Raw genomic sequence first — 25,917 nt, forward strand, 5'->3', positions numbered from 1 at the left:
AGCCCTGGCGGCCTAAGAGCTCACCGCTCCGCATTCCACGGTGGATAGAGACGCCTTAATTCTTGATAAAAGGCATAAAGCCACTTCTTTCAGGCCAGCAGACGAGATAGTCAAATTTCAAGTTCACCCAACGGACCCCACGAAGACAGCTTCCATTGGGGCACAACTGGATCCGGCGGTCGACGCTGCATTGCGTGCATTCTTGCACGAGAACTGGGACATCTCCGCCTGGCACGCCTCGGATATTCCGGGAATCCCATGTGTGCTGGCCGAACATAGTCTCAACATACTAAAGGGATACAAGCCAGTCAAGCAAATGCTGCGACAATTTTTCGAACCCAAATGACAGGCTATGGGTGAGGAGCTAGCCAAGCTACTCGAAGCCGGGTTTATCAGAGAGATCAAACATTCGGATTGGCTAGCAAATCTGGTCACGGTGCCGAAGAAGGATAAATCATGGCGCTTGTGTGTCGACTTCAAGGACCTTAATAAAGCCTACCCTAAGGATCCCTTCCCACTACCTCACATCGACCAGATTATTGATGCCACCCGAGGACACGACTCACTGTGCTTCCTCGACGCATACTCCAGATACCATCAAATCAAGATGAAGGAATCCGACCAAGCCGCGACGTCATTCACCACCCATATGGGCCCTTCTGCTTCAACACCATGCCCTTCGGGCTCAAAAACACCGGCGCCACATACCAACACATGATTGAAACATGCCTGGAAAACCAAATCGGCAAGACAGTCGAGGCATATGTAGATGATGTAGTCATCAAAACTAAGCATGTAGAATCATTGGTGGATGATTTACGCCTTACATTCGACAACCTCCGAAGATATGACATACGGCTCAATCCAGAAAAGTGCGTTTTCGGCGTTCCCACTGGAAAATTGCTTGGGTTTATCGTTTCCAATAGCAGAATCGAAGCAAACCAAGCCAAAATCCGAGCCCTGTCACAGTTGGCTACACCAACAGACCTCAAATAGGTACAAAAACTAGTCGATGCATAGCAGCTTTGAGCCGCTTCATCTCCAGATTAGGAGAAAAGGCGCTACCATCGTATCGCCTACTCCAACGCACCGACCACTTCGCGTGGACGGGTGTTGCAACAGCCGGACTCGAAGAAATAAAAGCTTTGTTAGCAAGCAACCCAATCCTGGCTGCGCCAAATGTCGGTGAACACATGTTAGTGAAGGAAATATGCCCTAGAGGCAATAATAAAGTTATTATTTATTTCCTTATATCATGATAAATGTTTATTATTCATGCTAGAATTGTATTAACCGGAAACTTAGTACATGTGTGAATACATAGACAAACAGAGTGTCACTAGTATGCCTCTACTTGACTAGCTCGTTGAATCAAAGATGGTTAAGTTTCCTAGCCATAGACATGAGTTGTCATTTGATTAACGGGATCACATCATTAGAGAATGATGTGATTGACTTGACCCATTTCGTTAGCTTAGCACGATGATCATTTAGTTTGTTGCTACTGCTTTCTTCGTGACTTATACATGTTCCTCTGACTATGAGATTATGCAACTCCTGAATACCGGAGGAACACTTTGTGTGCTACCAAACGTCACAACGTAACTGGGTGATTATAAAGGTGCTCTACAGGTGTCTCCGATGGTACTTGTTGAGTTGGCATAGATCGAGATTAGGATTTGTCACTCCGATTGTCGGAGAGGTATCTCCGGGCCCTCTCGACAATGCACATCACTATAAGCCTTGCAAGCAATGTGACTAATGAGTTAGTTACGGGATGATGCATTACGGAACGAGTAAAGAGACTTGCCAGTAACAAGATTGAACTAGGTATTAAGATACCGACGATCGAATCTCGGGCAAGTAACATACCGATGACAAAGGGAACAACATATGTTGTTATGCGGTTTGACCGATAAAGATCTTCGTAGACTATGTAGGAACCAATATGAGAATCCAGGTTCCGCTATTGGTTATTGACCGGAGACATGTCTCGGTCATGTCTACATAGTTCTCGAACCCGTAGGGTCCGCACACTTAAAGTTCTGTGATGATCGGTATTATTAGTTTATGTGTTTTGATGTACCGAAGGTAGTTTGGAGTCCCGGATGAGATCAGGGACATGACGAGGAGTCTCGAAATGGTCGAGACGTAAAGATCGATATATTGAATGACTATATTCGGACATTGGAAAGGTTTTGAGTGATTCGGGTATTTTTCAGAGTACCGGGGAGTTACGGGAATACGGGGGAAGAAGTATTGCGCCTCATGGGCCAAGTGGTGTAAGAGAGGAGGGAGGACAAGGCAGGGCGCGCGGCCCCCTAGCCCAAACCGAATTGGGCTAGGGGGGCGCCCCACTTTCCTCCTTTCCTCCCTCTCCTTCCTTCTCCCTCTCCTCCTTCCTTTCCCTCTCCTAGTAGGAGTAGGAAAGGGGAGTCCTACTCCTACTAGGAGGAGGACTCCTCCTCTTGGCGCGCCCTGCAAGGGCCGGCCGGCCTCCCCCCTTGCTCCTTTATATACGGGGGCAGGGGACACCCCAGGACACACAAGTTGATCATTGATCTTTCTTAGCCGTGTGCGGTGCCCCCCTCCACCATAATACACCTTGGTCATATTGTAGCAGTGCTTAGGCGAAGCCCTACGTCGGTAGCTTCATCAACACCGTCACCACGCTGTCGTGCTGATGAAGCTCTTCCCCGAAACTCTACTGGATCGTGAGTTCATGGGACGTCACCGAGATGAACGTGTGCTGAACGCGGAGGTGCCGTACGTTTGGTACTAAGGATCGGTCGATCATGAAGATGTATGACTACATCAACTGAGTTGTCATAACTCTTCCGCTTACGGTCTACGAGGGTATGTAGACAACACTCTCCCCTCTCGTTGCTATGCATCACCACGATCTTGCGTGTGCGTAGGATTTTTTTTGAAATTACTACGTTCCCCAACAGTGGTATCAGAGCTAGGTTTATGTGTAGATGTTATATGAACGAGTAGAACACAAGTGAGTTGTGGGCGATACAAGTCATACTGCTTACCAACATGTCATACTTTGGTTCGGCGGTATTGTTGGATGAAGCGGCCCGGACCGACATTACGCGTACGCTTACGCGAGACTGGTTCTACCGACGTGCTTAGCACATAGGTGGCTGGCGGGTGTTAGTTTCTCCAACTTTAGTTGAACCGAGTGTGAATACGCCCGGTCCTTGTTGAAGGTTAAAACAACACTAACTTGACGAAATATCTTTGTGGTTTTGATGCGTCGGTAAGAACGATTCTTGCTCAGCCCATAGTAGCCACGTAAAACTTGCAACAACAAAGTAGAGGACGTATAACTTGTTTTTGCAGGGCATGTTGTGATGTGATATGGTCAAGACGTGATGAGATATAAATTGTTGTATGAGATGATCATGTTTTGTTAAAGTTATCGGCAACTGGCTGAAGCCTTATGGTTGTCTCTTTTTCCATAAGATGCAAGCGTCATACAATTGCTTTACTTTATCGCTATGCGATAGCAATAGTTGCAAAAGCAATAGTTGGCGAGACGACCATATGACGACACATTGATATAGATCAAGATGATGGAGATCATGGTGTCATGCCGGTGATGATGGAGATCATGACAGTACTTTGGACATGGAGATCAAAGGCGCAAGATGATCATGGCCATATCATGTCACATATATTGATTGCATGTGATGTTTATATTTTATGCATCTTATTTTGTTTTGATTAACGGTAGCATTATAAGATGATCTCTCACTAAATTTCAAGGTACACGTGTTCTCCCTGAGTATGCACCGTTGCCAAAGTTCATCATGCCGAGACAACACATGATGATCGGGTGTGATAAGCTCTACGTTCATATACAACGGGTGCAAGCCAGTTTTGCACACGCAGAAATACTCGAGTTAAACTTGACGAGCCTAGCATATGCAGATATGGCCTCGGAACACTGGAGACCGAAAGGTTAAGCGTGAATCATATAGTAGATATGATCAACATAGTGATGTTCACCATTGAAAACTACTCCATCTCACGTGATGATCGGACATGGTTTAGTTGATTTGTATCACGTGATCATTTAGATGACTAGAGGGATGTCTATCTAAGTGGGAGTTCTTAAGTAATATGATTAACTGAACTTTAATTTATCATGAACTTAGTCCTGATAGTATTTGCATAACTATGTTGTAGATCAATAGCTCGCGATGTAGCTCCCCATTTATTTTTTGATATGTTCCTAGAAAAAAACTATGTTGAAAGATGATAGTAGCAATGATGCGGAGTAGGTCCGTGATCTGAGGATTATCCTCATTGCTGCACAGAAGAATTATGTCCTTGATGCACCGCTAGGTGAAAGACCTATTGCAGGAGCAGTTGCAGACGTTATGAACGTTTGGCAAAGCTCGGTATGATGACTACTTGATAGTTTAGTGCACCATGCTTTTACGGCTTAGAACCGGGACTTCAAAAATGTTTTGAAATGTCATGGAACATATAAGATGTTCTAAGACTTAAAATTGGTATTTCATACTCATGCCCGTGTCATGAGGTAGGAGACCTCTGATAGTACTTTGCCTACAAAGATGGAGGAGAATAGCTCAACGAGTGAGCATGTGCTCAGATTGTCTGGGTACTGCAATTGCTTGAATCTAGTGGGAGTTAATCTTCCAGATAAGATAGTAATTGACAAAGTTCTCTAGTCGCTACCACCAAGTTACTAGAACTTAGTGATGAACTATAATATGCAAGGGATAACGGAAACGATTCCCAAGCTCTTCGTGATGCTGAAATCGACGAAGGTAGAAATCAAGAAAAGCATCAAGTTTTGATGGTTGACAAGATCACTAGTTTCAAGAAAAGGGCAAAGGGAAGAAGGGGAACTTCAAGAAGAACGGCAAGCAAGTTGCTGCTCAAGTGAAGAAGCCCAAGTCTAGACCTAAGCCTGAGACTAAGTGCTTCTACTGCAAAGGGACTGGTCACTGGAAGCAGAACTGCCTAAGTATTTGGTGGATAAGAAGGATGGCAAAGTAAACAAAGGTATATTTGATATACATGTTATTGATGTGTACTTTACTAGTGTTTATAGCAAACCCTCAGTATTTGATACTAGTTCAGTTGCTAAGATTAGTAACTCAAAACGGGAGTTGCAGAATGAACAGAGACTAGTTAAGGGTGAAGTGACGATGTGTGTTGGAAGTGGTTCCAAGATTGATATGATCATCATCGCACACTCTCTATACTTTCAGGATTAGTGTTGAACCTAAATAAGTGTTATTTGGTGTTTGCGTTAAGCATGAATATGATTTTATCATGTTTATTACAATACGGTTATTCATTTAAAGTCAGAGAATAATTGTTGTTCTGTTTACATGAATAAAACCTTCAATGGTCATACACCCAAGGTGAATGGTTTATTGAATCTCGACCATAGTGATACACATATTCATAATATTGAAGACAAAAGATGCAAAGTTAATAATGTAGTGCAACTTATTTGTGGCACTGTCATTTAGGTCATATTTGTGTAAAGCGCATGAAGAAAATCCATACCGATGGGATTTTGGAATCACTTGATTATGAATCAGTTGATGCTTGCGAACCATGCCTCATGGGCAAGATGAATAAGAATCCATTCTCCGGAACAATGGAGCGAGCAACAGACGCATTGGAAATAATACATACTGATGTATGCAGTCCGATGAGTGTTGAGGCTCGCGGCAGGTATCATTATTTTCTGACCTTCACAGATGATTCGAGTAAGATATGGGTATATCTTCTTGATGAAACATAAATTTGAAACATTTGAAAAGTTCAAATAACTTCAGAGTGAAGTGGAAAATCATCGTAACAAGAAAATAAAGTTTCTATGATGTGATCGTGGAGGAGAATATTTGAGTTACGAGTTTGATCTTCATTTGAAACAATGCGGAATAGTTTCACAACTCACGCCACCTGGAACACCACGGCTTAATGGTGTGTCCGAACATCATAACCGTACTTCATTAGATATGGTGCAATCTATGATGTCTCTTACCGATTTACCACTATTGTTTTGGGGTTATGCATTAGATACAACTGCATTCACGTTAAATAGGGTACCATCTAAATCCGTTGAGACGATGCCATATGAACTGTGGTTTGGCAAGAAACCAATGTTGTCGTTTCTTAAAGTTTGGAGTTGCGATGCTTATGTGAAAAAGTTTCATCCTGATAAGCTCAAACCCAGATCAGAGAAATGTGTATTCATAGGATACCCAAAGGAGACAGTTGGGTACACCTTCTATCACAGATTCGAAGGCAAGACATTCGTTGCTAAGAATGGATCCTTTCTAGAGAAGGAGTTTCTCTCGAAAGAAGTGAGTGGGAGGAAAGTAGAACTTGATGAGGTAACTGTACCTGCTCCCTTATTGGAAAGTAGTTCATCACAGAAATCTGTTACTGCTACTCCTACAACAATTAGTGAGGAAGCTAATGATGATGATCATGTAACTTCAGATCAAGTTACTACCGAACTTTGTAGGTTAACCGGAGTGAGATCCGCACCAGAGTGGTACGGTAATCCTGTTCTGGAGGTCATGTTACTTGACCATGACGAACCTACGAAGTACGAGGAAGCGTTGATGAGCCCACATTCCACGAAATGGCTTGAGGCCATGAAATCTGAGATGGGATCCATGTATGAGAACAAAGTATGGACTTTGATTGACTTGCCCGATGATTGGTGAGTCATTAAGAATAAATGGATTTTCAAGAGGAAGACGGACGCTGATAGTAGTGTTACTATCCACAAAGCTCGAATTGTCGATAAATGTTTTCGACAAGTTCAAGGTGTTAACTATGATGAGATTTTCTCACTCGTATCGATGCTTAAAAGTCTGTCCGAATCATGTTAGCAGTTGCCGCATTTTATGAAATCTGGCAAATGGATGTCAAAACTGTATTCCTTCATGGATTTCTTAAAAGAAGAGTTGTATATGATGCAACCAGAAGGTTTTGTCGATCCTAAACGTGCTAATTAACAAAGTGAGCAAGCTCCAGCAAACCATCTATGGACTAGTGCAAGCATCTCGGAGTTGGAATATATGCTTTGATAAAGTGATCAAAGCATATGGTTTTATATAGACTTGCGGTAAAGCCTGTATTTACAAGAAATTGAGTGGGAGCACTACAACATTTCTGATAAGTATATGTGAACGACATATTGTTGATCGGAAATAATGTAGAATTTTCTAGAAAGCATAAAGGAGTGTTTGAAAAGAGTTTTTCAAAGAAAGACCTCGATGAAGCTGCTTACACATTGAGCATCAAGATCTATAGAGATAGATCAAGACGCTTGATAAGTTTTTTCAATGAGTACATACCTTGACAAGATTTTGAAGTAGTTCAAAATGGAACAGTCAAAGAAGGAGTTCTTGCCTGTGTTGCAAGGTGTGAAGTTGAGTAAAGACTCAAAACCCGACCACAGCAGAAAATAGAAAGAGAATGAAAAGTAATTCCCTATGCCTCAGTCATAGGTTCTATAAAGTATGCTATGCTGTTTACCAGTCCTATTGTATACCTTCGCATCATTCTGGCAAGGGAGTACAATAGTGATCTAGGAGTAGATCACTGGACAACGGTCAAAATTATCCTTAGAGAACTAAGGAAATATTTCTCGGTTATGGAGGTGATAAAAGAGTTCATCGTAAACGTTTATGCAAGATTTTTACATAAATCTAGATGACTCTAAGTCTCGATCTGGATACATATTGAAAGTGGGAGAAATTAGCTAGAGTAGCTCCATGCAGAGCATTGTAGACATAGAAATTTGCAAAATACATACGGATATGAATGTTGCAGACCCGTAGGCTAAACTTCTCTCACAAGCAAAACATGATCACTCTTTGGGTGTTAATCACATAGCGATGTGAACTAGATTATTGACTCTAATAAACCCTTTGGGTATTAGTCACATGGAGATGTGAACTAATCACATAAAGATGTGAACTAGATTATTGACTCTAGTGCAAGTGGGAGACTGAAGGAAATATGCCCTAGAGGCAATAATAAAGTTATTATTTATTTCCTTATATCATGATAAATGTTTATTATTCATGCTAGAATTGTATTAACCGGAAACTTAGTACATGTGTGAACACATAGACAAACAGAGTGTCACTAGTATGCCTCTACTTGACTAGCTCGTTGAATCAAAGATGGTTAAGTTTCCTAGCCATACACATGAGTTGTCATTTGATTAACGGGATCACATCATTAGAGAATGATGTGATTGACTTGACCCATTCCGTTAGCTTAGCAAGATGATCATTTAGTTTGTTGCTACTACTTTCTTCATGACTTATACATGTTCCTCTAACTATGAAATTATGCAACTTCCGAATACCGGAGGAACACTTTGTGTGCTACCAAATGTCACAACGTAACTGCGTGATTATAAAGGTGCTCTACAGGTGTCTCCGATGGTACTTGTTGAGTTGGCATAGATCGAGATTAGGATTTGTCACTCCGATTGTCGGAGAGGTATCTCCGGGCCCTCTCGACAATGCACATCACTATAAGCCTTGCAAGCAATGTGACTAATGAGTTAGTTACGGGATGATGCATTACGGAACGAGTAAAGAGACTTGCCGGTGACGAGATTGAACTAGGTATTGAGATACCGACGATCGAATCTCGGGCAAGTAACATACCGATGACAAAGGGAACAACGTATGTTGTTATGCGGTTTGATCGATAAAGATCTTCGTAGAATATGTAGGAACCAATATGAGCATCCAGGTTCCGCTATTGGTTATTGACTGGAGACATGTCTCGGTCATGTATACATAGTTCTCGAACCCGTAGGGTCCGCACGCTTAAAGTTCTGTGACGATCGGTATTGTGAGTTTATGTGTTTTGATGTACCGGAGGTAGTTCGGAGTCCCGGATGAGATCTTGTACATGACGAGGAGTCTCGAAATGGTCGAGACGTAAAGATCGATATATTGGACGACTATATTCGGACATCGGAAATGTTCCGAGTGATTCGGGTATTTTTCGGAGTACCGGGGAGTTATGGGAATACGGGGAAAGAAGTATTGGGCCTCATGGGCCAAGTGTTGGAAGAGAGGTGGCATGACAAGGCAGGGCGCGCGCCCCCCCTAGCCCAAACCGAATTAGACTAGGGGGCCGCCCCCCTTTCCTCCTTTCCTCCCTCTCCTCCTTCCTTTCCCCCTCCTAGTAGGAGTAGGAAAGGGGAGTCCTACTCCTACTAGGAGGAGGAATCCTCCTCCTGGCGCGCCCTGCAAGGGCCGGCCGGCCTCCCCCTTGCTCCTTTATATACGGGGGCAGGGGGCACCCTGGGACACACAAGTTGATCATTGATCTTTCTTAGCCGTGTGCGGTGCCCCCCTCCACCATAATCCACCTCGATCATATCGTAGCGGTGCTTAGGTGAAGCCCTGCATTGGTAGCTTCATTAACACTGTCACCACGCCGTCGTGCTGACGAAGCTCTTCCCCAAAGCTCTAATGGATTGTGAGTTCGTGGGACGTCACCGAGCTGAACGTGTGCTGACCGTGGAGGCGCTGTACGTTCGGTACTGAGGATCGGTCGATCGTGAAGACGTACGACTACATCAACCGCGTTGTCATAACACTTCCGCTTACGGTCTACGAGGGTATGCAGACAACACTCTCCCCTCTCGTTGCTATGCATCACGATGATCTTGCGTGTGCGTAGGAATTTTTTTTGAAATTACTACGTTCCCCAACAGTTAATGTACATATCTGCAACACATCAGGTGGTGAGTGCGGTGCTCGTCGTCGAATGAGAGGAAGAGGGACATAAATTCCCACTTCAAAAACTTGTATACTATGTGTCGACAGTCCTCACACCATGCAAATCCCGATACCCGCATTATCAAAAGATAGCATATGCGGTCTTCATGGCATCCCGGAAGCTGCGGCACTACTTTCAAGAGTGTTCGATCACGGTGGCGTCCGAGGTATCACTTAATGATATCCTAAACAACTAAGATGCCACTGGCCGGATTGCCAAGTGGGCTATTGAGGTCTTACCGTTTGAAATAACATATAAGCCTCGCCGAGCCATTAAATCTCAGGTGTTGGCTGACTTCATCGCCGAATGGACGGAAGCAGAACTCCCTAAAGAGTATGGCACATATTCCAACTGGGTGATGCACTTCGACGACTCCAAAATGCTTTCCGGACTTGGGGCTAGTGTCGTCCTAACATCCCCACCAGGAGATACAGTTCGTTATGCGCTCCAAATACTGTATACAGACTCTAATAACGCAGCCGAATATGAGGCCTTATTGAATGGTCTTCGGATGGCCGTCTCTATGGGCATACAATGCCTCGAGGTGTGCGGGGATTCAAACCTCGCAATATCCCAAATAAACGGAGAATTTGATGCCAAAGATCCGAAGATGGCAGCTTACCGCAACGCCGTACTTAAAATATTAGCTCGGTTTGAGGGGCTTGAGTTTCATCACGTGGCCCGAGAGAGTAAGAAGGCAGCATGCATCCTTGCTCGCATGGGTGCTAAGTGCAACCCCATCTGACCCAACACCTTCGTGGAAAGGCTCTTCAAGCCATCCGTGGTATGGCAGGACGAGAGCAGCAATGCTAGTCCAGATCCGATCATACCCCTAGATTCCGAACAAAGTCCCGATATCATCAGGGGCTCGGCCACAAAAATAACACCATCGGCTCATGCAATCATGGCAGTAATCGCCCCATGGACCGAAACCTTACTGGCCTACCTCAAGAGGCAAGAGCTCCCCGAGGATCAGAATGAGGCTCAATGCATCGTTCGACACTCGAAAGCCTACAAGGTTCACGAAGGAGAGCTCTACAAGAAAAGTACCACCGAAGTCCTTCAAAGGTGTACCTCCGAAGAAGAGGGGCGGCAGCTCTTGGTCGAAATCCACGCTGGTCTTGGCGGTCATCATGATGCAGCTCGGGCCCTTGTAAGTAAGGCCTTCCGAACTGGCTTTTTCTGGCCTACGGCCCGAGCAGATGCGCAAGACCTCGTCCAGCGGTGTGTAGGATGCCAGCTTTTCGCCAATCAAAGCCATATGTCGCCTACTACCCTACAAACAATCCCCATGACTTGGCCTTTTGTGCTCTAGGGCTTGACATGGTCGGACCCCTTAAAGGGGGAAGCTATAAGAAAAATATATTTGTTGGTCATGGTAGATAAATTCACCAAGTGGATAGAGGCCAAACCAGTTAAAACGGCCGAAGCCGGACCAGTGATAGACTTCATATCCGGTGTCGTACACCGTTATGGTGTCCCACACGGCATCATCACTGATAACGGCTCTAACTTCACAGCTGACTGATACGTCTCCGTCGTATCTACATTTCCAAACACTTTTCCGCTTGTTTTGGACTCTAACTTGCATGATTTGAATGGAACTAACCCAGACTGACGCTGTTTTCAGCAGAATTACCATGGTGTTATTTATGTGCAGAAACAAAAGTTCTCAGAATGACCTAAAACTTCACGGAGCAACTTTTTGGAAAATATAAAAAATACCTTCAAAAGATGAAGGCCAGGGGGCCCACCACCTGTCCACGAGGGTGGGGGGCGCGCGCCCTACCTCGTGGGCCCCCTAGAGCTCCTCCGACTCCAACTCCAACTCTATATATTGTGTTTCAGGGAGAAAAAAATCAGAGAGAAGAATTCATCGCGTTTTACGATACGGAGCCGCCACCAAGCCCTAAAACCTCTCGGGAGGGCTGATCTGGAGTCCGTTCGGGGCTCCGGAGAGGGGAATCCGTCGCCAGCATCATCATCAACCCTCCTCCATCAGCAATTTCATGATGCTCACCGCCTTGTGTGAGTAATTCCATCGTAGGCTTGCTGGACGGTGATGGGTTGGATGGGATCTATCATGTAATCGAGTTAGTTTTGTTAGGGTTTGATCCCTAGTATCCACTATGTTCTAAGATTGATGTTGCTATGACTTTGCTATGCTTAATGCTTGTCACTAGGGCCCGAGTGCCATGATTTTAGATCTAAACCTATTATGTTTTCATCAATATATGATAGTTCTTGATCCTGTCTTGCAAGTCTATATTCACCTATTATGTGTTATGATCCGTTAACCCTGAAGTGACAATAATCGGGATACTTACCGGTGATGATCGTAGTTTGAGGAGTTCATGTATTCACTATGTGTTAATGCTTTGTTCCGGTACTCTATTAAAAGGAGGCCTTAATATCCCTTAGTTTTCGTAAGGACCCCGCTGCCACGGGAGGGTAGGACAAAAGATGTCATGCAAGTTCTTCTCCATAAGCACGTATGACTATATTCGGAATACATGCCTACATTACATTGATGAACTGGAGCTAGTTCTGTGTCACCCTAGGTTATGACTGTTACATGATGAACTGCATCCGACATAATTCTCCATCACCGATCCATTGCCTACGAGCTTTCCATATATTGTTCTTCGCTTATTTACTTTTCCGTTGCTATTGCTATCATCACTACAAAATACCAAAAACATTACTTTTACTACTGTTACCTTTTGCTACCGTTACCACTACTATCATATTACTTTGCTACTAAATACTTTGCTGTAGATACTAAGTTTCCAGGTGTGGTTGATTTGACAACTCAGCTGCTAGTATTTGAGAATATTATTTGGCTCCCCTTGTGTTGAATCAATAAATTTGGGTTGAATACTTTACCCTCGAAAACTATTGCGATCCCCTATACTTGTGGGTTATCAAGACTATTTTCTGGCTCCGTTGCCAGGGAGCATAGCTCTATTCTTTGAGTCACTTGGGCTTTATATCTGCTTATCATTATGAGGAACTTGAAAGATCCAAGAACCAAGATTTATCCCTCAACTACGAGGGGAGGTAAGGAACTGCCATCTAGCTCTGCACTTGATTCACCTTCTGTTTTGAGTAAGCTTGCGACACCTAAACCTTCTTCTACTATTCGTTCTGATATGTCACATGTTATTGATGATGCCACTTTTGCTATACATGATACTTATGATGAAACTACTTCTATGCTTGATACTACTGTGCTACTTGATGAATTTCTTGATGAACAACTTGCTAGGGCAAGAGATTGAAAATATTGAATCTGATAATACTGATGAAATTGATGATGAAGACTTGCCTATTATTCCCAAGGGTTATGTTTTTGATAAAGAAGCTTCTTTAGCTATTTTAGCTTGCAAAGATAGATACGAACTTAAGAGGTTGTTAGCTAAATGGAATAAGCAATCTCTAAATGCTAGGATGAAACCCGACCCTGCTTTTACTTCACATATCTGTGTTACTGATAAGGATTATGAATTCTTTGTTGATCCTGATATAATTACTTTGGTTGAATCTGATGCTTTTCATGGCTATGAATCTGAAACTGTTGTGGCACATCTTACTAAATTAAATGATATAGCCACCCTATTCACTACTGATGAGAGAACTCGTTACTTTTATATCCTTAAAATATTTCTGTTCTCATTAAAGGGTGATGCTAAGATATGGTTTAATTCTCTAGATCCTGGTTGTGTGCAAGTCCCCAGGATATGATTTATTACTTCTCTGCTAAATATGTCCCTGCTCATAAGAAACAAGCTGCTTTAAGGGATATATATAATTTTGTGCAAATTGAAGAAGAGAGTCTCCCACAAGCTTGGGGGAGGCTTCTCCAATTACATAATGCTTTGCCTGATCATCCTCTTAAGAAAAATGAAATACTTGACATCTTTTATAATGGATTAACCGATGCTTCCAGAGATTACTTGGATAGTTGTGTTGGTTATGTTTTCAGGGAAAGGACACCAGATGAAGCTGAAATTCTATTGAATAATTTGTTGACAAATGAAAATAATTGGACACCTCCAGAGCCAATTCCTGAGCCTATTCCTAAACCAACTCCGAAGAAGAGTGGTATTCTATTTCTCAGTCCTGAAGATATGCAAGAGGCAAAGAAATCTATGAAAGAAAAGGGTATTAAAGCTGAAGGTGTTAAGAATTTACCTCCTATTGAAGAAATACATGGTCTTAATTTACCTCCTGTTGAAGAAACATATGATCTTAATCCTTCACCTATTGAAGAAACTCATGGTCTTGATAACCCGACACTGGTAGTAAAGGTAAATTCTCTCTATAGATATGATAAAGCTGAAATCCCATTTACTAAGTTTGCTAGCCCATGCTTAGATGAGTTTGATAAATTTATGGTTAAGAAAGAAGATTTTAATGCTTATTTTTGTAGATAATTGAAATACAATTCAAATATGCTTGAACACTTGGGTGATTATATGGCTAATGTCATTGGTGAACTTAAACTTATTAGTAAACATGCTTCTATGGTTACCACTCAAGTAGAACAAGTACTTAAAGCTCAAAATGATTTGCTCAATGAATTGAATAGTAAGAATAATGATAATGCTGTCAGAGTTATGACTAGAGGTGGTAGAATGACTCAGGAACCTTTGTATCCTGAAGGCCATCCTAAGAGAATTGAGCAAGATTATCAGAGAAATAATATAGATGCACCTAGTCCTTCTAAAAGGAAGAAAAAGAAAAATGATAGGACTTTCCATGCTTCTAGTGATCCTATTGTTGAAACACCTGAGAACCTAAATGATATTTCTATTTTTGATGCTGAAACACAATCTAGTAATGAACCTGAAACTAGTAATAATGTTAATGAAAATGTTCATGATGATGCTCAATCTAGTAATGATAATGATATAGAAACTGAACCTGCTGTTGATCTTGATAACCCACAATCAAAGAATCAACATTATGATAAGAAAGACTTTTTTTCTATGAAACACGGTAAAGAAAGAGAACCATGGGTTCAGAAACCTTTGCCTTTTCCTCCCAAACCATCCAAGAAAAAGGATGATGAGGATTTTGAGCGCTTTGCTGAAATGATTAGACCTATCTTTTTGCGTATGCGATTAACTGATATGCTCAAAATGAATCCTTATGCTAAGTATATGAAAGAAATTGTTATAAATAAAAGAAAGATACCGGAAGCTGAAATTTCCACCATGCTTGCTAATTATACTTTTAAGGGTGGAATACCAAAGAAACTTGGAGATCCCAGTGTACCAACTATGCCATGCTCCATTAAAAGAAACTATGTTAAAACTACTTTATGTGATCTTGGAGCCGGTGTCAGTGTTATGCCTCTCTCTTTATATCGTAGACTTGACTTGAATAAGTCGACACCTACTGAAATATCTTTGCAAACGGCTGATAAATCAACTGCAATACCTGTCGGTATTTGTGAGGATATGCCTGTTGTAGTTGCAAACGTTACTATTTTAACGGACTTTGTTATTCTTGATATTCCCGAGGACGATAGTATGTCTATTATTCTTGGAAGACCCTATTTGAATACTGCAGGGGCTGTTATTGATTGCACTAAAGGCAATGTCACTTTTCATGTTAATGGTAATGAGCATACGGTACACTTTCCGAGGAAACAACCTCAAGTTCATAGTATCAACTCTATTGGAAAAATTCCATCGATTATATTTGGAGGTTTTGAATTTCCTCTTCCCACTGTCAAGAAGAAATATGATATTCTTATTATTGGGGATATGCATATCCCCGTTGAGGTAACATAGTGTTAATCGAAATTTCTCCGGTCCCATGTTATTCGGAATGAGTTTGTTAACAAGACCTGATCAACCTTGTTAGTTGATTCCTTTTGATGAGCATGAGATGGATGAAACTAGAAGGCACAACCTTCTGTACCCTCCTTTTACTTTCTGTTATTTATATTAAATAAAATAAAAATAGTATTTTCTGTCTGTTATCTGATTATCCGTGCAATATAAAAATACCCCGAAAATAAAAGTTCTTCAAATGCCCTGAAATTTAAATATGATTTTTTTGTAGAATATTTGAGAATATTTGGCACTGAGAACACAACAGGGGGGTCACCCACCTGCCCACGAGGGTGGAGGGCGCGCCCTACCCCCTGGGAGCGCCCCCTGCCTCGTGGGACCATGGTGGCCTTCCTCCACTTATCCTTTCACCCACACACTCCTTCTTCCTCCCCCAAACACGAATATCCAGCTCAAACCCGAGTCCAAGCTCATTTTGCTGCCATTTTCGATCTCCTTGCTCAAAGCACCTCTCACAAAACTGCTTGGGGAGATTGTTCCTTGGTATGTGACTCCTCCATTGGTCCAATTAGTTTTTGTTCTAGTGCTTTATTCATTGCAAATTTTTGCTGCTTAGGTGACCCTGTTCTTGAGCTTGCATGTCAAATTTATTTGGTCAAATGTAGTTTTGATGCATGATATAGGCTCTAGGCACTTGTAGGAGTAGTTTCTATCAATATTATTGAGTTTGGTTTACTTTTATTTTGAAGTTACTAAAAAATTTTAGAGGAATAAATATGCTTAGGAAAATGTTCCAGGGTGGTTCTTCAAGGAAGCAAGGACCCAGGCTTGTAATGCGTGATGCCGATGATGAGCCACCAAGAGACGCTCCAGTGCGTCCTTGTGAATGGCCTTCTGAGAACTTTATGGATCGAGCGGGAATTAAGGAAGAATTTAACACATATTTGTGTAACGCTGATCTTGTGAGCTTCGAGGAAGAGAAGTGCAACCAGTTTCACAATCTCACTAGTTCCTTTGTGAGGAGGTTTGAATTTTCATCTTCATGTAATTCTCCAACTGTCCCGTTTGATCTTTATGAAAATACTTATACTATGGACTTAGAGGATTTTACCACTGCTTGCAAACTTCCACAATGGAGTAGTATAAGTGATTCTCGCAAATCTGAATTTAGAGATTTTCTTGCTAGCATAACTGTTGGAGAATCTAGAGGTATAACACAAGCTACCATAGGGAGCATTCACTTTCCTGCTATACATTATTTTGCTCTCTTCATAGATAGATGCATCAATGGTAAAGATGAGGCATGTCACATGTGTGTCTCTGACCTCAGTATTCTTAGGAGTGCTATGTTAGGAGATAAATCTTATAATTTGGGAGCCATTGTTGCACGTAGGTTGCATCTTAATAGATTTAATGGAGATTTCTTTGGAGGAATTTATGCAACCCGCATAGCTAATTTTCTTAGTATAGCCATACGAGAAGATGATATTGAATTACCCACTGCTTACCTAAACTTTAATGCTATGGTTAACCACCAGTTTGTCGAGAGGAATGAATCACCTCTCTAGTATGGACTAATCTTTGAGAGACGTCGTGCTGTCCATATTACTCTCCCTGCTCCTGCCTTCTTTGATCATTAGGCAAAAGGAAGATATGTTATTACCAGAGAGGAGGCAGGTGAGTACGAGAGGAGAGCGGAGGCCGCTCGTCGCCACGCTGCAGCTCAGGACGCGATAGCCGCTGCATCTCAGTACGACCCCAGCTACTATTATGGATATCCGCCAGGCCAGCCGTGGCCATAGACCAACTTAGGCCAAAAGCCTAAGCTTGGGGGAGTACGTATTTCCCACAGACATTACATTTATGTTCACACACTCATTGCTAGATGTCGGTGCTCATACTTTTTCATTGTATCATCCATGCTACTTTATTTCCTTTTTATGCTTTATTCTTGTGTGTTTGATAAACCTTAAGAAAAACCAAAAAAAATAGTTGTAGCTTTTAATTAGTTTACTTTCCATGCTTGTAGTAGTAATTAAAAAGAAATCCCAAAAATATTTCATGTTCTTCTTTTACTTGTTGAGAGCTCTCCCGTGTAAATAGTTTTATTTCTTTTCTTTTCTTTGGGGATCGATAGGAGAAGACCATAATTAAATTGTTGAAGTGGCTCTTATATGCATTATTGTTGATCTGACAAAAGAGCCCATATTTTCTTGTCTTCTCCTGTTTATTGAATGCTTGCAGATTCCAGCTTAGTCCAATGCACGTGCACTGTTATTATTATTCACATCGTTCGGTCGTGCAAGTGAAAGGCAATAATGATGATTATATGATGAACTTATTGAGATGAAAAAAGCTGGTATGAACTCGACCTCTTTTGTTTTTGTAAATATGATTAGTTCATCGTTCCTGATTCAGCCTATTATGAATAAACACGTTTGCAATGACAACTAGAGATCATAGTTCTTGTGCCATGCTTGATTAGCTAGGGGCTTATAATGGTTTACCTTGCGTGCCAACATGCTATTAAAATGGTTGTGATGTGGTATGATAGGGTGGTATCTTCCTCTGAATGATTTAAGTGACTTGACTTGGCGCATGTTCACGCATGTAGTTGAAACAAAATCAACATAGCCTTCACGATATTTATGTTCATGGTGGATTATATCCTACTCATGCTTGCATTCAGTGTTGATTAATTTTAATGCATGTTGATGACTGTTGTCGCTCTCTAGCTGGTTGCTCCCCAGTCTCTTGCTAGCCTTCACCTGTACTAAGCGGGAATACTGCTTGTGCATCCAATCCCTTAAACCCTAAAGTTATTCCACATGAGTCCACTATACTGTTGGAAATATGCCCTAGAGGCAATAATAAAAGCATTATTATTATATTTCCTTGTTCATGATAATTGTCTTTATTCATGCTATAATTGTGTTATCCGGAAATCGTAATACATGTGTGAATAACAGACACCAACATGTCCCTAGTGAGCCTCTAGTTGACTAGCTCGTTGATCAACAGATAGTCATGGTTTCCTGACTATTGATAACGAGATCACATCATTGGGAGAATGATGTGATGGAAAAGACCCAATCCTAAACATAGCACAAGATCGTATAGTTCGTTTGCTAGAGTTTTCCAATGTCAAAGTATCTTTTCCTTAGACCATGAGATCGTGTAACTCCCGGATACCGTAGGAGTGCTTTGGGTATGCCAAACGTCACAACGTAACTGGGTGACTATAAAGGTAGACTACGGGTATCTCCGAAAGTGTCTGTTGGGTGACATGGATCAAGACTGGGATTTGTCACTCCGTATGACGGAGAGGTATCACTGGGCCCACTCGGTAATGCATCATCATAATGAGCTCAGAGTGACCAAGTGTCTGGTCACGGGATCATGCATTACGGTACGAGTAAAGTGACTTGCCGGTAACGAGATTGAACGAGGTATTGGGATACCAACGATCGAATCTCGGGCAAGTAACATATCGATAGACAAAGGGAATAGCGTACGGGGTTGATTGAATCCTCGACATCGTGGTTCATCCGATGAGATCATCGTGGAGCATGTGGGAGCCAACATGGGTATCCAGATCCCGCTGTTGGTTATTGACCGGAGAGTCGTCTCGGTCATGTCTGCTTGTCTCCCGAACCCGTAGGGTCTACACACTTAAGGTTCAGTTACGCTAGGGTTGTAGGGATATGTATATGCAGTAACCCGAATGTTGTTCGGAGTCCCGGATGAGATCCCGGACGTCACGAGGAGTTCCGGAATGGTCCGGAGGTAAAGATTTATATATGGGAAGTCCTGTTTCGGGCATCGGGACAAGTTTCAGGGTTATCGGTATTGTACCGGGACCACCGGAAGGGTCCCGGGGGTCCACCGGGTGGGTCCACCTGTCCCGGGGGGACCACATGGGCTGTAGGGGGTGCGCCTTGGCCTAATGGGCCAAGGGCACCAGCCCCACATAGGCCCATGCGCCTAGGGTTTGAAGGGGGAAGAGTCCTAGGAGGGGAAGGCACCTCCTAGGTGCCTTGGGGGGGGAGGGAAACCCCCCTTGGCCGCCGCACCCCCTAGGATATTGGATCTCCTAGGGCCGGCCACCCCCCCTTGGCCCTCCTATATATAGTGGGGGAGAGGAGGGACTTCATACCTGAACGCCTTGGCCTTTGGTTGCCTCCTTCTCCCTCTCCAACACCTCCTCCACCTCCATAGTGCTTAGCGAAGCTCTGCCGGAGTACTGCAGCTCCATCAACACCACGCCGTCGTGCTGCTGCTGGTGCCATCTCCCTCAACCTCTCCTCCCTCCCTTGCTGGATCAAGAAGGAGGAGACGTGGCTGTTCCGTACGTGTGTTGAACGCGGAGGTGCCGTCCGTTCGGCGCTGGTCATCGGTGATTTGGATCACGTCGAGTACGACTACATCATCACCGTTCTTTTGAACGCTTCCGCTCGCAATCTACAAAGGTATGTAGATGCATCTAATCACTCGTTGCTAGATGAACTCCTAGATGATCTTGGTGAAACGAGTAGGAAATTTTTTGTTTTCTGCAACGTTCCCCAACAGTGGCAACATGAGCTAGGTCTATGCGTAGTTCTTGCGCGAGTAGAACACAATTTGTTGTGGGCGTAGATTTGTCAACTCTCTTGCCGTTACTAGTCCTTTCTTGCTTCAGCGGTATTGTGGGATGAAGCGGCCCGGACCAACCTTACACGTACGCTTACGTGAGACCGGTTCCACCGACTAACATGCACTAGTTGCATAAGGTGGCTGGCGGGTGTCTGTCTCTCCTACTTTAGTTGGAGCGGAATCGATGAACAGGGTCCTTATGAAGGGTAAATAGAAGTTGACAAATCACGTTGTGGCTTTAACGTAGGTAAGAAAACGTTCTTGCTAGAACCCTAATTCAGCCACGTAAAACTTGCAACAACAATTAGAGGACGTCTAACTTGTTTTTGCAGCAAGTGGTTTGTGATATGATATGGCCAAAGTTGTGATGAATGATGAATGATCTATATGTGATGTATGAGATGTTCATGCTATTGTAATAGGAATCACGACTTGCATGTCGATGAGTATGACAACCGGCAGGAGCCATAGGAGTTGTCTTTATTCTTTTATATGACCTGCGTGTCATCAAGAAACACCATGTAAATTACTTTACTTTATTGCTAAACGCGTTAGCCATAGTAGTAGAAGTAATAGTTGGCAAGCAACTTCATGGAGACACGATGATGGAGATGATGATGATGGAGATCATGGTGTCAAGCCGGTGACAAGATGATCATGGAGCCCCAAGATGGAGATCAAAGGAGCTATGTGATATTGGCCATATCATGTCACGTTTATTATTTGATTGCATGTGATGTTTATCATGTTTTGCATCTTGTTTACTTAGAACGACGGTAGTAAATAAGATGATCCCTCACAATAAATTCAAGAAGTGTTCCCCCTAACTGTGCACCGTTGCGACAGTTCGCTGTTTCAAAACACCACGTGATGATCGGGTGTTTTATTCAGACGTTCACATACAACGGGTGTAAGACAGATTTACACATGCAAACACTTAGGTTGACTTGACGAGCCTAGCATGTACAGACATGGCCTCGGAACACAGAAGACCGAAAGGTCGAGCATGAGTCGTATAGAAGATACGATCAACATGAAGATGTTCACCGATGTTGACTAGTCCGTCTCACGTGATGATCGGACACGGTCTAGTTTAACTCGGATCATGTAATACTTAGATGGATAGAGGGATGTCTAATCTAAGTGGGAGTTCACTAATAATTTGATTAGTTGAACTTAATTATCATGAACTTAGTCTAAAATCTTTGCAATATGTCTTGTAGATCAAATGGCCAACGTAGTCCTCAACTTCAACGCGTTCCTAGAGAAAACTAAGCTGAAAGACGATAGCAGCAACTATACGGACTGGGTCCGGAACCTGAGGATCATCCTCATAGCTGCCAAGAAAGATTATGTCCTACAAGCACCGCTTGGTGACGCACCCGTTCTCCCTGCAGAACAAGATGTTATGAACGCTTGGTAGGCACGATTCGATGATTACTCCCTCGTTCAGTGCGGCATGCTTTACAGCCTAGAGCCGGGGCTCCAAAAGCGTTTTGAGAGACATGGAGCATATGAGATGTTCGAAGAGCTGATAATGGTTTTCCAAGCTCATGCCCGGGTCGAGAGATATGAAGTCTCCGACAAATTCTTCAGCTGTAAGATGGAGGAAAACAGTTCTGTCAGTGAGCACATACTCACTATGTCTGGGTTGCATAACCGCTTGACTCAGCTGGGAGTTAATCTCCCGGATGATGCGGTCATTGACAGAATCCTCCAGTCGCTTCCACCAAGCTACAAGAGCTTTGTGATGAACTTCAATATGCAGGGGATGGAAAAGACCATTCCTGAAGTATTTGCTATGCTGAAATCAGCAGAGGTAGAAGTCAGGAAGGAACATCAAGTGTTGATGGTCAATAAAACCACTAAGTTCAAGAAAGGCAAGGGTAAAAAGAACTTCAAGAAGGACGACAAGGAGGTTGCCGCGCCCGGCAAGCAAGCTGCCGGGAAGAAGCCAAAGAATGGACCCAAGCCCGAGACTGAGTGCTTTTATTGCAAGGGAAGCGGTCACTAGAAGCGGAACTGCCCTAAGTACTTAGCGGATAAGAAGGCCGGCAAAACAAAAGGTATATGTGATATACATGTAATTGATGTGTACCTTACTAGTGCCCGTAGTGGCTCCTGGGTATTTGATACCGGTGCAGTTGCTCACATTTGTAACTTAAAGCAGGGGCTGCGGAATAAGCGGAAACTGGCAAAGGACGAGGTGACGATGCGCGTCGGGAATGGTTCCAAGGTCAATGTGATCGCCGTCGGCACGCTGCCTCTGCATCTCCCTTCGGGATTAGTTTTAAACCTTAATAATTGTTATTTAGTGCCAGCTTTGAGCATGAACATTGTATCGGGATCTCGTTTAATTCGAGATGGCTACTCTTTTAAATCTGAGAATAATGGTTGTTCCATTTTTATGAGAGATATGTTTTATGGTCATGCTCCTATGGTGAATGGTTTATTCTTTATGAATCTCGAACGTGATGCTACACATGTTCATAATGTGAGTACCAAAAGAAATAAGGTTGATAATGATAGTCCCACATACTTGTGGCACTGCCGCCTTGGTCACATAGGTGTCAAACGCATGAAGAAGCTCCATGCTGATGGACTTTTAGAGTCTCTTGATTATGAATCATTTGACACGTGCGAACCATGCCTTATGGGTAAAATGACCAAGACTCCGTTCTCAGGAACAATGGAGCGAGCAACCGACTTATTGGAAATCATACATACTGATGTGTGCGGTCCGATGAGTGTTGAGGCTCGCGGTGGCTATCGTTATGTTCTCACTCTCACTGATGATTTAAGTAGGTATGGGTATATCTACTTAATGAAACACAAGTCTGAAACCTTTGAAAAGTTCAAGGAATTTCAGAGTGAGGTTGAAAATCAATGTGACAGGAAAATCAAGTTTCTACGATCAGATCGTGGAGGAGAATACTTGAGTCACGAGTTTGGGGCACACTTAAGAAAATGTGGAATAGTTTCACAACTCACGCCGCCTGGAACACCTCAGCGTAATGGTGTGTCCGAACGTCGTAATCGCACTCTGTTAGATATGGTGCGATCTATGATGTCTCTTATCGATTTACCGCTTTCTTTTTGGGGCTATGCTTTAGAGACTGCCGCATTCACTTTAAATAGGGCACCGTCGAAATCCGTTGAGACGACACCGTATGAATTATGGTTTGGGAAGAAACCTAAGCTGTCGTTTCTAAAAGTTTGGGGATGCGATGCTTATGTCAAGAAACTTCAACCTGAAAAGCTCGAACCCAAGTCGGAAAAATGCGTCTTCATAGGATACCCAAAAGAAACTATTGGGTACACCTTCTACCTCAGATCCGAAGGCAAGATCTTTGTTGCAAAGAATGGGTCCTTTCTGGAGAAAGAGTTTCTCTCGAAAGAAGTAAGTGGGAGGAAAGTAGAGCTTGATGAAGTATTACCTCTTGAACCGGAAAATGGCGCAACTCAAGAAAATGTTCCTAAGGTGCCTGCACCGACTAGAGAGGAAGTTAATGAAAATGATCAAGATACTTCTGATCAAGCCCCTACTGAAATTCCAAGGTCCACAAGGACACGTTCCGCACCAGAGTGGTACGGCAACCCTGTCTTGGAAATCATGCTGTTAGACAACGGTGAACCTTCGAACTATGAAGAAGCGATGGCGGGCCCGGATTCCGACAAATGGCTAGAAGCCATGAAATCCGAGATAGGATCCATGTATGAAAACAAAGTATGGACTTTGACTGACTTGCCCGTTGAGCGGCAAGCCATAGAAAATAAATGGATCTTTAAGAAGAAGACAGACGCGGATGGTAATGTGACCATCTATAAAGCTCGGCTTGTCGCTAAGGGTTATCGACAAGTTCAAGGGGTTGACTACGATGAGACTTTCTCACCGGTAGCGAAGCTGAAGTCCGTCCGAATCATGTTAGCAATTACCGCATTCTATGATTACGAAATATGGCAAATGGACGTCAAAACGGCATTCCTTAATGATTTCCTTAAGGAAGAATTGTATATGATGCAGCCGGAAGGTTTTGTCGATCCTAAGAATGCTGACAAAGTGTGCAAGCTCCAACGCTCGATTTATGGGCTGGTGCAAGCATCTCGGAGTTGGAACATTCGCTTTGATGAGATGATCAAAGCGTTTGGGTTTACACAGACTTATGGAGAAGCCTGCGTTTACAAGAAAGTGAGTGGGAGCTCTGTAGCATTTCTCATATTATATGTAGATGACATACTTTTGATGGGAAATGATATAGAACTCTTGGACAGCATCAAGGCCTACTTGAATAAAAGTTTTTCAATGAAGGACCTTGGAGGAGCTGCTTATATATTAGGCATCAAAATCTATAGAGATAGATCGAGACGCCTCATAGGTCTTTCACAAAGCACATACCTTGATAAGATATTGAAGAAGTTCAATATGGATCAATCCAAGAAGGGGTTCTTGCCTGTGTTACAAGGTATGAAATTGAGCTCAGCTCAATGTCCGACCACGGCAGAAGATATAGATGAGATGAGCGTCATCCCCTATGCATCAGCCATAGGTTCTATTATGTATGCCATGCTGTGTACCAGACCTGATGTTAACCTTGCCGTAAGTTTGGTAGGAAGGTACCAAAGTAATCCCGGCAAGGAACACTGGACATCGGTCAAGAATATCCTGAAGTACCTGAAAAGGACTAAGGAAATGTTTCTCATTTATGGAGGTGACGAAGAGCTCGTCGTAAAGGGTTACGTCGATGCTAGCTTCGACACAGATCTGGATGACTCTAAGTCACAAACCGGATACGTGTATATTTTGAATGGTGGGGCAGTAAGCTGGTGCAGTTGCAAGCAAAGCGTCGTGGCGGGATCTACATGTGAAGCGGAGTACATGGCAGCCTTGGAGGCAGCACATGAAGCAATATGGGTGAAGGAGTTCATCATCGACCTAGGAGTCATACCCAATGCGTCAGGGCCGATCAAGCTCTTCTGTGACAACACTGGAGCTATTGCACTTGCCAAGGAGCCCAGGTTTCACAAGAAGACAAGGCACATCAAGCGTCGCTTCAACTCCATTCGTGAAAATGTTCAAAATGGAGACATAGAGATTTGTAAAGTACATACGGACCTGAATGTAGCAGATCCGTTGACTAAACCTCTCCCTAGAGCAAAACATGATCAACACCAGAATTCCATGGGTGTTCGATTCATCACAATGTAACTAGATTATTGACTCTAGTGCAAGTGGGAGACTGTTGGAAATATGCCCTAGAGGCAATAATAAAAGCATTATTATTATATTTCCTTGTTCATGATAATTGTCTTTATTCATGCTATAATTGTGTTATCCGGAAATCATAATACATGTGTGAATAACAGACATCAACATGTCCCTAGTGAGCCTCTAGTTGACTAGCTCGTTGATCAACAGATAGTCATGGTTTCCTGACTATGGACACTGGATGTCATTGATAACGAGATCACATCATTGGGAGAATGATGTGATGGACAAGACCCAATCCTAAACATAGCACAAGATCGTATAGTTCGTTTGCTAGAGTTTTCCAATGTCAAGTATCTTTTCCTTAGACCATGAGATCGTGTAACTCCCGGATACCGTAGGAGTGCTTTGGGTATGCCAAACGTCACAACATAACTGGGTGACTATAAA

The sequence above is a fragment of the Triticum dicoccoides genome, chromosome 6A (assembly GCF_002162155.2).
Source record: "Triticum dicoccoides isolate Atlit2015 ecotype Zavitan chromosome 6A, WEW_v2.0, whole genome shotgun sequence".
Lineage (NCBI taxonomy): Eukaryota > Viridiplantae > Streptophyta > Magnoliopsida > Poales > Poaceae > Triticum > Triticum dicoccoides.